Consider the following 14,640-nt stretch of genomic DNA (forward strand, 5'->3'; position numbering starts at 1 on the left):
TCTCATCCTTCTTCGCTCCAATGAGAAAAGCCCTGGCTCCCTCAATCTTTCTTCAAATTAGTCGGGGAAATAGAGAGAAACTTCTTTTTTCCCTTGTTGCTTTAAATGTGATGCGTTGTGCTCTCATCTTGAATCGTAGAATAACGGAATTATAGAAAGTTTAAGGTACAGAAAGAAGCCACTTGGCCCATTGCGTCTGTGTGGCCAAAAATTGATCCACCGCTTCTAATCCCACCTTCCAGCGTTTGGTTCGTAGCCCTGAAGATTATGACACTTGAGATGCATATCTAGACTCCTCTTAAATGAGTCGAGGGTTTCTGCCTCAACTACCCTTTCAGACAGTGAGTTCCAAACCTCCAACATCCTCTGGATGAAAAGATTGTTCCTCATCTCCCCTCTAATTGTTCTACCAATCATTTTAAATCTATGCCCCGAGTCACTGACCTCTCTGCGAAAATAAATAGGCCATTCACCTCCACTCTACCCCTCAACATTTTGTACATTTCAATCAGATCTCCCCTCAGCAATCTCTGTTCCAAGAACAACCTCAAAATAAATTAACAACTCCATTTCCCAAAGCATTTCTAAAGATTCACAAAGCTGGAGACTAGATTTTATTTTCATTCCTTTCGATTTTTCGCACTCCCAAGTGCAAATACTTTCCAAAACTGCTTCACGGTTCTTCACCTTGCATCATGCCCAGGGCTGAGGAAGTTCAGTGATGTGGAGATTCTGGACACGTGGCGGCCAAATACAAAGCAGCTATAAGCAGGAAGGCCACCAGACAAAGTACTGGAAGGAGAGTAAGTGCTGCAATCTGTGTGATGAGGACACCTGGACAAGACCTACGCACAAACGCAGCCTCAGTTACACACAGGCAGAAATAATCAAGGAGGAACAGGAGGAAGGAACAGCAAACATGTCTGCTGCAAAGTTCCAAAATGTGAACCACATTGACTCAGAAATGACCGGGTTGGATTTGTCCTGCATCTTGTGTGCAGGACATACCTGAGCAATTTCCACATTGCCGTGTAGATGCCAGTATTGTAGCTGTACTGGAAAAGCTTGGCTAGGGGAGCGGCAAGTTCTGAAGCACAGGTCTTCAATTCTATTTTCGGAATGTTTTCAGGGCCTTTGCAGTATCTAATGCCTTCAACTGATTCTTGATATCACGTGGAGTGAATCATATTAGCTGACGATTGGCATCTGTGATGCTGGCGACATCAAGAGGAGGCCAAGATAGAACATCCACTCAGCACTTTCGGCTGAAGATGGATGCAAATGCTTCAGCCTTGTCCTTTGCACTGATGTGCTGGTCTCCCCCATCATTGAGGGTGGGGATATCAGATACAACCTGATCATGCGTTATCCTTTTTAATACATCCTGAGCATTCTCTATCCTATCTGATAGATCCTGACACTTCCTTAAACACTTTGAATCTCCTTTAGCTCATGATCTTCTCTAATATGCTCTGTTATTTCTTTGATATACTCTGAGAATCCCTTACTGTCACTGTACATACTTATAGTCTTTAGATCCTCTGGTTAACATATTAACCCCTTATATTCCCTCTCAGCCTCTATAATCCCCATGTCCTTGTGAATTCACTAAGAAACGCTTCGACTCTCTGAAACTATGAGAAAAGGTTTTTGAAAGCCATGGCACAGATCGATGTGTGTGGAAACGGTTGACTTTACAGCGTATGCAGTAAAATAAAGAGAAAACTTGTGTGTGAGAAGCACACAGATAGGTTGTGCCTGGAGCTGCACACTTACTTATTTAGAGATACAGCCCTGAAGCAGGCCCTTCGGCCCACCGAGTCTGTGCTGACCATCAACCACCCACAATCCTAAACTAATTCCATATTCTTACCACATCTCCACCTGTCCCTATATTTCCCTACCACCTACCTATACTAGGGGCAATTTATGATGGCCAATTTACCTATCAACGTGCATGTGGGAGGAAACCAGTGCACCCAGAGGAAACCCACGCCAACAGAGGGAGAACTTGCAAACTTCACACAGGCAGTATCCAGAATTGAACCTGGGTCGCTGGAGCCGAGAGGGGCTGTGCTGCAAACCACTGCACCACTGTGCCACCCACTTGGGGCAAGTAAACAAAAAAAAAGGAAACCGTTATCGTGAAAGCAGAAAATTAAAAACAGACAATGCTAGAAACATTCAGCAGGTCAGGCAGCATCTGTGGAGAGATATTCCTTTCACCAGGAAACAATGATCCACTTTGATACTTCACATAGCTCCGATCTTATACTCTCCACATCTCCCTGCAGGAAGTGTTTGGGCTGAAATGATGGTTTCGTAGATTTGAGCAAACAGAGTAAGGCAGCAATACATAACTCCCCCACTGCGGCCTGGGGAAGGATGGAACTCAGATTCAGGAATCTTGGATGTGTTGATAAAAGGAATAAAAGAACACATTATTCTTCAACACAATAACCATGAGGATGGAATTCAAAACCATGTGTGCAGGTGTTTTGGATTCATGGGCCATCGACTGAACCTCTCGGCCACATCGTCCCAGGAACACGGCTCAGAAAGTTCTCATATTTCCTTCATTCTCATTACAAAGCCCTGGACTCAGAGAGCGCACAGCAAGAAAACTCACTTTTAATTACCAGTCATCAGTGCCAGAATTTAATCTCTATTCGCGTGGTTATGTGGATTTATGTTCCAGTCTTATGAGCGACGGGGTTTCCAATCCCAATGCTGTCATAATTTGTGTTATATCGTCAGAAAAGCTGCTTAGATGTAAAGTTGAAAATAAAAGCAGAAGATGTTTGAAATATTCAGCAGGTCTGTTCGCTTTCGTGGAAAGATCATCTTCACTAAAAAGATCTTTGTTTAACAATCCATGTTAGACTATCGCAGCTGATTGAGTGGGATTGTGACTGTATAATGGTGAATACTCTGTGTTGTGGTCACAGCAACACCGATCAAGACAGAGCTTGTTTTATGTCTTAAACCAGCTGCTGTACCTGATAATGGAATGCAGCAAATAACCAATCTTTACTCCATGAAAATGTATTTCTTCTTGATGGATGAAAACTATTGTCTCCTTTTACATCATCGCACTTACACATGCCTGTGCTTCAGGCTGCAAAATTCAAACCCACCTCTTCTCTCAGATTATTCCTTCCACTATTAATACTGACTTCCTTCCATTTCATTTTACTGCAGCTTAGCCGACTGTAACATTCACTTTCATGTTTTTTTTTAAAGCCTTTTTTTCTTAAAGCCTTTCTGGGCTACCACCACTAATTCTAGGTTGCACATGCTCCATTCGCACCAATGTTCATTTGGGCCTTGAACTCAGTCCAGACATTTAGGTCTGAGTGACCGCTCAGCAGACACACACTACAAAAGCAGGACTGGCCATTGGAAGGACAGAGTCGGAATGCTGATAATATTTCTTTGGGGAATTTTCTGAGACAAGGGATGTGACTTGAGGAACTGGGTTTTGATTTCGTGGCAGTTGGTGTTTTTCTCATGAAATGTGTTCATTGATGAAGTAACGGAGACATTTGATGAGGGCAGTGGTAATGTGGTTGCTGTTGTGGAGATGGATTTTCAAAAGTCATTTGGTGAAATACCACATAATCAACTTGTTAGAAAAATTAAAGTGATGGAATTAAAGAACCAGTGACAGCCTGGTTGCATAATTATCTGAGGGATATAAAACAGAGAATAGCGAGAAGAAAAGAGGACTGATTTCCAGGGTGATGGGGAAAAGCTGGATTGTGGGATTAAACTGACTGATCTTCCAAAGAGCCGGCACAGGCTCAGCGGGTCGAGAGGCTTCCTTCTGTGCTGTAAAATTCACTGATTCCATCATGTTAATTTTCACATCAAACGGGAGATGTAATTAGAACATTAGAACATTACAGCACAGTACAGGCCCTTCGGCCCTCGATGTTGCGCTGACCTGTGAAACCATCTGACCTACACTATTCCATTTTCATCCATATGTCTATCCAATGACCACTTAAATGCCCTTAAAGTTGATGAGTCTACTACTGTTGCAGGCAGGGCGTTCCATGCCCCTACTACTCTCTGAGTAAAGAAACTACCTCTGACATCTGTCCTATATCTATCGCCCCTCAACTTAAAGCTATGTCCCCTCGTGTTTGCCATCACCATCCGAGGAAAAAGACTCTCACTATCCACCCTATCTAACCCTCTGATTATCTTATATGTCTCTATTAAGTCACCTCTCCTCCTCCTTCTCTCCAACGAAAACAACCTCAAGTAATGTAATGTAATATAATGCAATTCAAGGCTCAAAGACAATTATTCCCAGAATATGTGTCGTCTGAGGCAATTGTATAAAGCATTGTACCGATAATTAAATACAAAGGCGCATTCTTATTGTGCTGTGATGGCCGAGTGGTTAAGGTTTTGGACTTGAAATCCAATGGGGGTTTCCCCGCGCAGGTTCAAACCTTGCTCACAGCGAAGTTGGTGTCATTTTCCTCGAGTTGGCTGCTCTATTTGCTGATTGGAAATGTTCAAATGTGTTAACAAAGAAAATTACAGCACAGAAACAGGCCCTTCGGCCCTCCAAGCCTACGCCGATCCAAATCCTCTATCTAAACCTGTCACCTATTTTCTAAGGGTCTGTATCTCTTTACTTCCTGCCCATTCATGTATCTGTCTCGATACATCTGAAAAGACGCTATCGTGCCCGCGTCTACCACCTCCGCTGGCAATGTGTTCCATGCACCCACCACCCTCTGCGTAAAGAAATTTCCACGCATATGCCCCCTAAACCTTTCCCCTTTCACTTTGAACTCGTGTCCCCTTGTAATTGAATCCCCCACACTGGGAAAAAGCTACTTGCTATCCACTCTGTCTATACCTCTCATGATTTTGTACACTTCAAACAGATATTGTGAAGCTGAACAAAAGGTAAGAAATAAACACAAAAATCAGCCTGTTTTTACAACATTTGCCACTACCAAATGCATCTTCCCCTCCCTTCCCCTGTCAGCATTCCAAAGGGATCATGCCCTCCACGACACCCTGCTCCACTTCTCCATTACCCCTACCACCTGGTCCTCATCCCATGGGACCTTCCCCTGCAATCGCAGGAGGTGTAATACCTGCCCATTTACCTCCTCTCTCCTCACTATCCCAGGCCTGAAACACTCCTTTCAGGTGAAGCAGTGATTTACTTTTACATCTTTCAATGTAGTATACTGTATTCGCTGCTCGCAATGTGGTCTCCTCGACACTGGGGAGACCAAACGCTGACTGGGTGACTGGTTTGCTGAACACCTCCCCTCAGTCCGCAAGCAGGACCCTGAGCTTCCAGTTGCTTACCATTTCAACACACACCCCCTGCTCTCATGCTCACATCTCTGTCCTGGGATTGCTGCAATGTTCCAATGAACATGATCTCATTTACCAGTTAGGCACACCACAGCCTGCCAGACTGAACATTGAGTTCAATCATTTCAGAGCATCCGTGGCCCCCCATTTTACTTTTAGTTTCAGTTCTTTTTTCTTTTTTACAACTTTTTTTCAATGTTTATTTCATTTCATCTTAGTTTGTTCAGTTTGCTTACCCACTGATTTTTTTTTCATGTTTGTACTTGCTGCTGTTCAACCTTCAGTCCGTTAACATCCTATTTGTTCTAATGCTTTGTCTTTCAACACACCATTAACATATTGTTTGCCTTTGCGCCATGATCTTTTGGTCAGCTTTGTGGCCTTGTCCAATCTACACCTTCTCCTTTATTATCTCTTGCCCCATCCCCGCCTCACTTGCTTATAATCTTTGACATTTCTAATATTTGCTAGTTCCGAAGAAGGGTCACTGAGCCGAAATGTTAACTATGCTTCTCTTTCCACTGATGCTGCCAGACCTGCTGAGTGGTTCCAGCATTTCTTGTTTTTATTTCAGATTTCCAGCATCTGCAGTATTTTGCTTTTACAAAAATCAGCCTGCTGGAAGTGAAGCAAAGGGAAAAGCAATTGGCGAGTTTCACTGGTGGTCGAATGGTTGGAGTTCAATGCACTTAATGCAACGACCTGGGTTCGATTCCTGGTCAAGAAATTGTCAGTTCTTGCTGCCCTGACAACTCACAAACATGATTTCCATTTAAATTGTTTTTTAAAAGCATAAATGGTCAGCACCTCTGGCCTTACTTGTGGAGAGAGTGGGAAACACAATTAAAGGTTCAGATCAGTGATTATGCACCAGAACTGAAGAATTCAGAGATGTGACAGGTCGATGACAGAGCTCGGAAAGTTCAAGGGAACATGTGAAGGGCTGTGATAAATTACAACACAGAGTGATGTACTGATGAAAAGGAGGGTGGGGCAAGGAAAATATGGGTGGCAGGCAATGGGGCAGCTTTTTCTGCTTGCTGTTCAAACTGCACAAATATCATTCCTGATCAACCAATCACAACTGCTCTGTCAGAGAATCACACTGGACTGAATGACCTCCTTCTGTGCTGTACCTTTCTGTAATTGTATGTTTACAAACACCACTGCTGCTGCCTTCAAAGTTATTCTACCATCTTACAACACATTGTAGCAAAATACACTTTCCTAATTTGTGTCCGTGACTTTTGACATTATGACACTAAAGAAATTCAATGAGAAGTTTTCTTGTCATTTCTATCACCAGCTTTGGAAGCAGACCTGCTGAATGACATTTTAAATGGTGCCAACCCTTCACTGCAGCTCAGCTCATCAAAACATTCACTGTTATCATCGGCCTGTTAGGCATCTTCCTGAGTTACATCTGCTGAACAACATTAGCTTCTCGCAGCTCCGCCTTATTCACATTGAAAGCCAGTGAGAAATTATGCACAGTTTGAAATCTAAGCAATGGGTAAAAGATTGGAAGGAGAGTGTGACTGGGGATAATTGCTAATGGGAACAACTCTTGCACATTCCAGTATTCAGTATCTGGAAGAAGCAGGAAGATGAGATCACAGTGCGTGTTTATCCTGTTATCTGCAAAATCCATCGCTTCTCAATGTCCTCCATCTTTAATTCCCACTCCCTGCTTTCCAGGTAAAGCTGGGTTTCCTGAATCTGGTATGTTGACATGAAGTAACTAATTCACCTGGGAGCTGGAGGAGCAGAAGGATCAGGAGGAAAAGCAGTGAAAGAGGAAGAAGGAGATCCCACATGAAACTGGCAGAATTTGATGTGTGTCAGTTGTTTCTATTGATGTATGACGGCAGTGTGTTGCTTTGCACATTTCACAGGAGCTGCATTGATTAGGTTGGTGCATCTTGGAAATTGAAACTTGTACATCTTCAGCTTTATGCTCTTGTTAACACATTCTGTGCTGTCATTGCCTGAACAAGTCTTTTGTGTTCTCGCTAAACATTCGATTGTTTTAATGAGAAACCAATCTGTGGTGGAAGTGGGCTGAAGTGAAGAAATAGCAAAAGCAGCGTGGAGCAGCTAGCTTGCAGTGAAGTCTGGCAGATTCCCAGGTGCTCCAGTGATGAGACTTCGGTGCTTTTTCCACTGCAGACCAGATTACATTCCCGGTCAGGTGGGATTCTGACCTCTGAAGGAGCCTACATTGTTGAGTCCCATCTTTTTTTTAGTAGGAGAATATTTGTTCTGAACTCTCTTAGCTTCTCCTTGAATGCCTCCCACTGCTCTGACACTGACTTACCTGCAAATAGCTGTTTCCAGTCCTCTTTTAACAAATCAAATCTCCGATGAGTAAAAGTGACCTTCTCACATTTAAAATTTTAACTCTTGGTCTATCTGTATCCTTTTCTAACTACGCTAAATCCAGCTGAATTATGATCACTGCCACTAAAATGCTCTCCCACTGACACCCCTTCCACCTACACAGGGTTTTCCTTAACACTACGTCCAGAACTGCCCCTTCTCTTGCTGGGTTTGCTCAGCATTGGCTAAAAATTCTCCTGAATGCACTGTAAGAATTTTGCTCCATCTATACTTTATGGACTTCAGAATCTTCAGAATTATACATAAATATTGAATCTTAATTTCCACATTGATAAACATTGGATTGAATTTGATGTAGCTATAAAGCAGTGTCATTGAGCAACACGAAAGGAAATAGGTATTAAATTAAGTTAAAACTACAATTATCTATCACTGTGTAGTGTGAGGGCACTTCATGATGCAATGATCTCTGCTCAAGACAAATTATTAACGAGAACATCCCCTCTTGCATTATTTAACTCTGCTAATATTCCCTGTTGTATTTTCAGATAAAGCTGCACCATGAAACATTTTGATGTCTTGAAAATGTGCAACCTCCCCATATAGCAACTGAACCACTGAACTAATAAGAAAACAAAAACTACAACCCATACTTGTACACTTGTACATTCCATACCGAAGCATCAGGACAAGTATCGGACTGTTACCAGACCTGGGTTCATCCAGCAGCCCCAGAGGAAGGATTTTTATTCCAGACAGTCACTGAGGAGAGAGGAACAAAGAGAGAAAAGGAGAAAGAGAATGACAGAGAGATCAATAGAGTCTGGAGTAGATGCTGAAAGGAACAGATTCACTCCACAATTCCATATTTTACTTCATTGAGGTTGACAGACAGAAAGCAAGAAAAGACACAAAGATGTACATTTAAACAGCGCCTTTCACGTTATCAGGATCTCACAAAGCACTTTACAGTCAATAAAGTACTTTTGAAGTGTGGTTTCTTCTGTAATCTCATGACAGAGAGAGACAGAGAGTTCGACAAAAATACTGATTCAGCAGATGCCAAAATATGATCTTAAGAATTACATCTCAATATGGAAACTTTATTTCCAGGTCTGTAAAAATCTTATTGTTTGTTTGATTCCGGTTCAGTAAATGTAAACCTGAAGCAGAGTGTATAAATTCGCCTCTCATCCCTGATGAAATAGGGACAAAGCTTCCCAAATTCTATCAGGTCACCTTCCAGCCTTCTCTATTCTCGAGGTTTTCCTGTTTGTTTTAACCTCTCCGTTCTGGTAAAAGTTGTGAGTGAATGTTTATTTTCCTGTTCACTGTGAGACCTGGCAGCAGTGGAAACAATTCCAAATCTCCTGTTTGAAATTCATCTTTTTTTGTTTATTAATTCATTATCTCAATGTGTTTATTATCGTAACCACTTGACTATGATTTCTCGTTCTCTATCTGTTTAAATGTTGCTCAGTAAAAATTTCAATCATCCTCTGCTTTGTCACACACGGGCATTGAATTGCTGAAGAGTCTCCGCTCTGGAAAATGCAGAAAGAGACAATCTCGTCTTGTATTATTTTTACCCTGCTATTTTCCTCTGTAACATGTTAAAATAACTCTATACAACTAAAATAAATCAAGATTATGAAGGTAAAAATCCAGTCACCTCCTCGGGGATTTGAACCACATTGACACACATAGAATGAAACACACAAATTTGTGCACCGAGAGTGAGGGAGGCCAAAAGAGAGACAGACAGCTGGAAAGAAAGTGTCTCCAATTTGGCAAATTTTTGTTCCATTTCTAAACGTAAATTTTGAAATGCAAATGAGAAAATCCTGGAGGGATTGAAAGGTGCAGGATTTTATTACCTGTAATTGATGATTGGTTCTGCAGGGACCTCGTTAAACTTTGAAATAATCGGAAAGGTGGACAGCAGGACACGAGCACTCACACAGAATTCACAACAGATTGTTAAGTTTATCATCTCAACCACTCGGCAACAACTGCATGCAATAAAGCATTATGCCTGGTAAATGGAGTTCGGTCAGAAAAGCAACAGCAAAGGTAAAAATAAACTCGCACAACTTGGGTTGAAGTTTAGTAGAAAAGTAACAAGACTGTGGTTGCTGAAAATCTGAAATAAAAGCAGAAAGTGATGGAAATACTCAGCAGGTTCGCCAGCACCTGTGGAGTGAGAAACAGAGTTAATGTTTCAGGTTAGTGATCTTTCAGCAGATCTCGATGTGACCTCTTCTTCTGCCAAAATTTTTCAATCTGTACTCTCTGGATCTTCAATCCTTCAGCCAATAGAAACAGTTCCTCTTTAATTCTTGGATCTAAACCCATCATTTAAGCATTCGATCAATTCTCCTCTCTCCTTCTCTGCTCGAAGATGAACAACCCCAGCTTCTCCAGTCTACCCACATATCTGGAATCTCACATTCCTGAATTATATTTTCCAGAAGATTGAAGCCGTCAAAAGCAAAAACATTTGATGTTTTCAACACGGCTGCTGAAATAGCCAGAATGTCATGAGCTTCGAATCATTTATAGATCATTTAAAGATGACTTCGAAAAAAATCACCTCGTGCTAATTTAAAATAACAGTTTAACATTCTGGTTTTGCTCCCCAGGTTGATTGCAGTGCAATGTTTCCATAAAGTTAGAGTTATCATCATTCTTGTATTTGTGAACAGTCCACAGTTCAAAACCACGTTGAAACCTTATCAAAACGTATTCCATGAAATACCAGGAAACCTTGAGTGATAGACATTCGTCAATTCATGTTATCAAATTGCAATATGTCACAGATTGTTACATTTGCTTTTCCTCTGTACAGTTCTGTACACTCAAGCTGTTCACAGCGTCTTTCACTCAATTTCCTTTCTACCCCTGTCAGTGCAGAAAGTCGCCCTCAACGTTGAACATTACAGCTGATTTCTGTTCAAATTTGTGAGCCATTATTAAATGATCATTCCGTGCTACCTCGGTTAATAACAGCAGGTCAAAGCTTTATGTCGCACATGGAAACAGTTACATCAATTATTCACCCATTCCCAATGCCACAGTCAGTGAGACCGGGACAAGCAGCAATATTCTAAACCCACACTCTCCAATCACCCACTGTCAACAGAAAACAACAAATCAATCAGAGGGTTACTGTACATGTGTGGGACACGGGACACTACAGCCCGGGCCAAACCTCCTCATATTCTGAGCACAATGAATGAGTCACAAGCAATAGTAACAACTTTCAATATCGTTCCCATGTAAAATGTGTTCATGGTATTTAAAAGCTGACTGTTCTGAAAGTGAGCACCATGGGTTTGGTGTTTCTCGTGTTTGTCTGTTCGGTTTGCAATTCAATTTGTGGTGGATATTGAAGAGAATCTCATATCAAAATGAGGACACAGCGTAGGTAAACAATAAATCCCAGAACAATTCCTCAGTAAAATGGATTGCAATCTTTGGAAGGAGGTGCAGCTAAAAAGTGGAAGATGGGAATGATGTTATTGATGATTGAGTGGAATGTATTGCATCCTTGGGCTTTTGTTGATCAATTTCCTTTTACATCTTGGAACACAAAAAAAGCTGAGGCACCTGGAGGAAACCAACAGTTATCTCACTTTCTGAGAGATATGGCAACGCTACCGTTGGTTCCCCAGATACCTCAGTCAATAGAGCATGAGATTCTTAATTTCATGGTCATGGGTTGGAGCTCCATGTTCACTGTGATTGTTTTAAACTTTGTTGCTGCTTTCATGGGCGAATCCCAGCTCTCCATTCCTCCACCACTGGCACCTGCACTCAAACTGTATCTTTCTCCAGCACACTGTTGTGAAATTCACAATTCCTGATTTACAAGTGTCCTCCGAATCACTGGACATGTGAGAGACAAGTTTGTAGATGCAGCCTAATGTACAGTAAATGATAATACTTTGAAAGTGGGAAGTTCCAGTGCAGCTTTTGTACAAAACAAAAAACGTCTCTGTCACAGAATGAGAATGGTCACTTCCTGGGGAACAAATAGCATTGGATCCACGTCGAATAGGATTCCAATGACAATGATCGGATTCATTAGATTCAGGGAGAAAAACTCGGAAACTCATCCTGAACGTCATTTACATGCAGATCAGCTGAGGAATGATTGGATAAGGCTGGGTTTGTATTCCTTGGAACAGAGAAAGTTAAGGGGAGATGTAATGGAGGTGTATAAAATTATGAGGGACCTGTTTCTCATAAGACAGGCCAGAATGAGGTTTTCATTGCTGACGCCACATTTAGCACTGTCAGTAGAAGAAAAACAATCAAGACAGAAAGAGAGCCATGATAGGGGTAGAGTGGGAGAAAGAATTCTGAAGTTGAACCAGAAGGTGAGAGTGAAGATTCATCATCACAAGTGGTTGACGTGGCGACCAGGAAGAGTGGTGGAAGATGTGGTCCTCGTACATATTTAGTCAAGATGTTTTGTAGTGGAAAAGTTAGCTTTGGACATATCGTTCATTTTTTACCTTCAGAGGTTCGCAAAAAAAAGAAGGAAGTTGGAAAGAATCAAATGTGTCTGATAAATCAGATAGTTTTGTTACGAGTTGAGCACCAATAGTTACTCATGCCCGAAACTTGTGCAAGAAAATGTTTGAGTTCAGATCCAAGGCACAGTTAGAGAGACATGTCTGATGAAATGGAAATTTCAAATGTAGCTCGAGGTCAAAATCAGCCTCTGTTGGAGAAACCTCTCCTCAGACTCAGTCCAAGATGGGTCAAGGTCTTTCCACAAGTTCTGGAAATTTGAGTCAGGATAGAAGGTGCCAGAGAAGGTGCCAACAAATGTGTAAGGTCAGTCGTCGCAATTACAGGCCAGTTGGTTTAACATCAGTAGTGGGTCAGATTTTCGTAACAATAGTCAGGGAAAATATCAATTTACAGTCGAGAGGTTCGAGGTAATTAAAATAACCAGCATGGATTTGTAAAAGACAAATCATGCATGACTAATTTAATTGAATTTTTTTATGAAGTAAAGGAGAATTTTGATGAAGGGAGTGTGCTGAATGTTGTTTATATGGATTTTAATAAAATATTTGATAAGGTACCACATTAAAGGCTTGTTAATAAAATTGTGACTCATGGAATAGGACGGTCAGTGTCCGGTTGGATAAAATATTGGCTTAAGGACTGAAAACAACAAGTCAAAGAAAATGGTTGTTTTTCAGACTGCAGGATGTTAGATAGTGATGTTCCCCAAGGGTCAGTGCTGATTTTTGTTTTTCATGTAAATGACGTGAACCCAGGAATAGATAGCACAATTTCAAAATTTGATGATGACACCAAACTTGGAGCTGCAGCAACCAGTGAGCATAATATGAACAGCCTACAACAGGCCATAGATAGGACAGTAGAATGGACAGAATGGTGGCAGATAGAATTTTATCCTCACAAGTGTGAAGTGATGCATTTTGACAGAAGAATTAAGAAGAGGCAATGTAGACGTAATAGCATAGTTCGAAAGAGCGTGCTGGAACAGAGTGACCTGGGAGTGCTGGTGCATAGATCTTTGAAGGTGGCAAGATATACTGAGAGAATAGTTAGTGAAGCATAAGGAATCTTAGGCTTAATAAAAAGAAGTACTCAGTACAATTATGGTGAACCTTTATAAAGCTCTGGTTAGCCACAACTATGTCCCGCTCTTGTCACCACATTTCAGGAACGATATAGGTAGGGGAGGTCCTTAATGAATCCTTTGCTTCAGTATTCACTTGTGAGAGGGACCTTGTCGTTTGTGAGGACAGCGTGGAACAGGCTGATATGCTCGAACAGGTTGATGTTAAGAAGGAGGATATGCTGGAAAGTTTGAAAGACATGATGATAGATAAGTCCCCGGGGCCATAAGGGATATACCCAAGGTTATTACGGGAAGCGAGGGAAGAATTTGCCGTGCCATTGGCGATGATTCAGTTTAGTTCAGAGATACAGCATTGAAACAGGCCCTTCGGCCCATCGAGTCTGTGCCGACCATCAACCACTCATTTATACTAATCCTACACTAATCCCATATTCCTACCACATCCCCACCTGTCCCTATATTTCCCTATCACCTACCTATACTAGGGGCAATTTATAATGGCCAATTAACCGATCAACATGCAAATCTTTGGCATGTGGGAGGAAACCGGAGCACCCGGAGGAAACCCACGCAGACACAGGGAGAACTTTGATGATCTTTGCGTCCTCACTGTCCACTGGAGTGGGACCAGATGATTGGAGGGTGGCAAATGTTATTCCCTTGTTCAAGAAAGGGAATAGGGATAACCCTGGGAATTACAGACCAGTCAGTCTTACCTTGGTGGTGGGCAAATTATTGGAGAGGATTCTGAGAGACAGGATTTATGATTATTTGTAAAAGTATAGTTTGATTAGAGACGGTCAGCATGGCTTTGTGAGGGGCAGGTCATGCCTCCCAAGCCTTATTGAATTCTTTGAGGATGTGACAAAACACATTGATGAAGGAAGAGCAGTGGATGTAGTGTATATGGATTTTAGCATGGCGTTTGATAAGGTTCCCCATGGTAGGCTCATTCAGAAAGTAAGGAGGCATGTGATACAGGGAAATTTGGCTGTCTGGATACAGAATTGGCTGGCCCATAGAAGACAGAGTGTGGTAGTAGGTGGAAAGTATTCAGCCTGGAGCTCGGTGACCAGTGGTGTTCTGCAGGGATCTGTTCTGAGACTTCTGCTCTTTGTGATTTTTATAAATGACTTGGATGAGGAAGTGGAAGGTTGGTTTAGTAATTTTGCCGATGACACAAAGGTTGCTGGAGTTGTGGATAGTGTGGCGGGCTGTTGTCGGTTGCAACGGGACATTGACAGGATGCAGAGCTGGGCTGAGAAGTGGCAGATGGAGTTCAACCAGGAAAAATGTGAAGTGATTCATTTTGGAAGGTC

General features: G+C 41.9%; 1 non-coding gene across 1 annotated transcript; it reads left to right on the top strand.

Annotated features, from left to right (window-relative positions):
- Nucleotides 1–4,393: 4,393 nt before the first annotated feature.
- Nucleotides 4,394–4,476, top strand: trnas-uga (transfer RNA serine (anticodon UGA)). Its single transcript has one exon. It is a non-coding gene; the product is annotated as a tRNA-Ser (tRNA).
- The last annotated feature ends 10,164 nt before the right edge of the window (nucleotides 4,477–14,640 follow it).

The sequence above is a fragment of the Heterodontus francisci genome, unplaced genomic scaffold (assembly GCF_036365525.1).
Source record: "Heterodontus francisci isolate sHetFra1 unplaced genomic scaffold, sHetFra1.hap1 HAP1_SCAFFOLD_1200, whole genome shotgun sequence".
Taxonomy (NCBI): Eukaryota; Metazoa; Chordata; class Chondrichthyes; order Heterodontiformes; family Heterodontidae; genus Heterodontus; species Heterodontus francisci.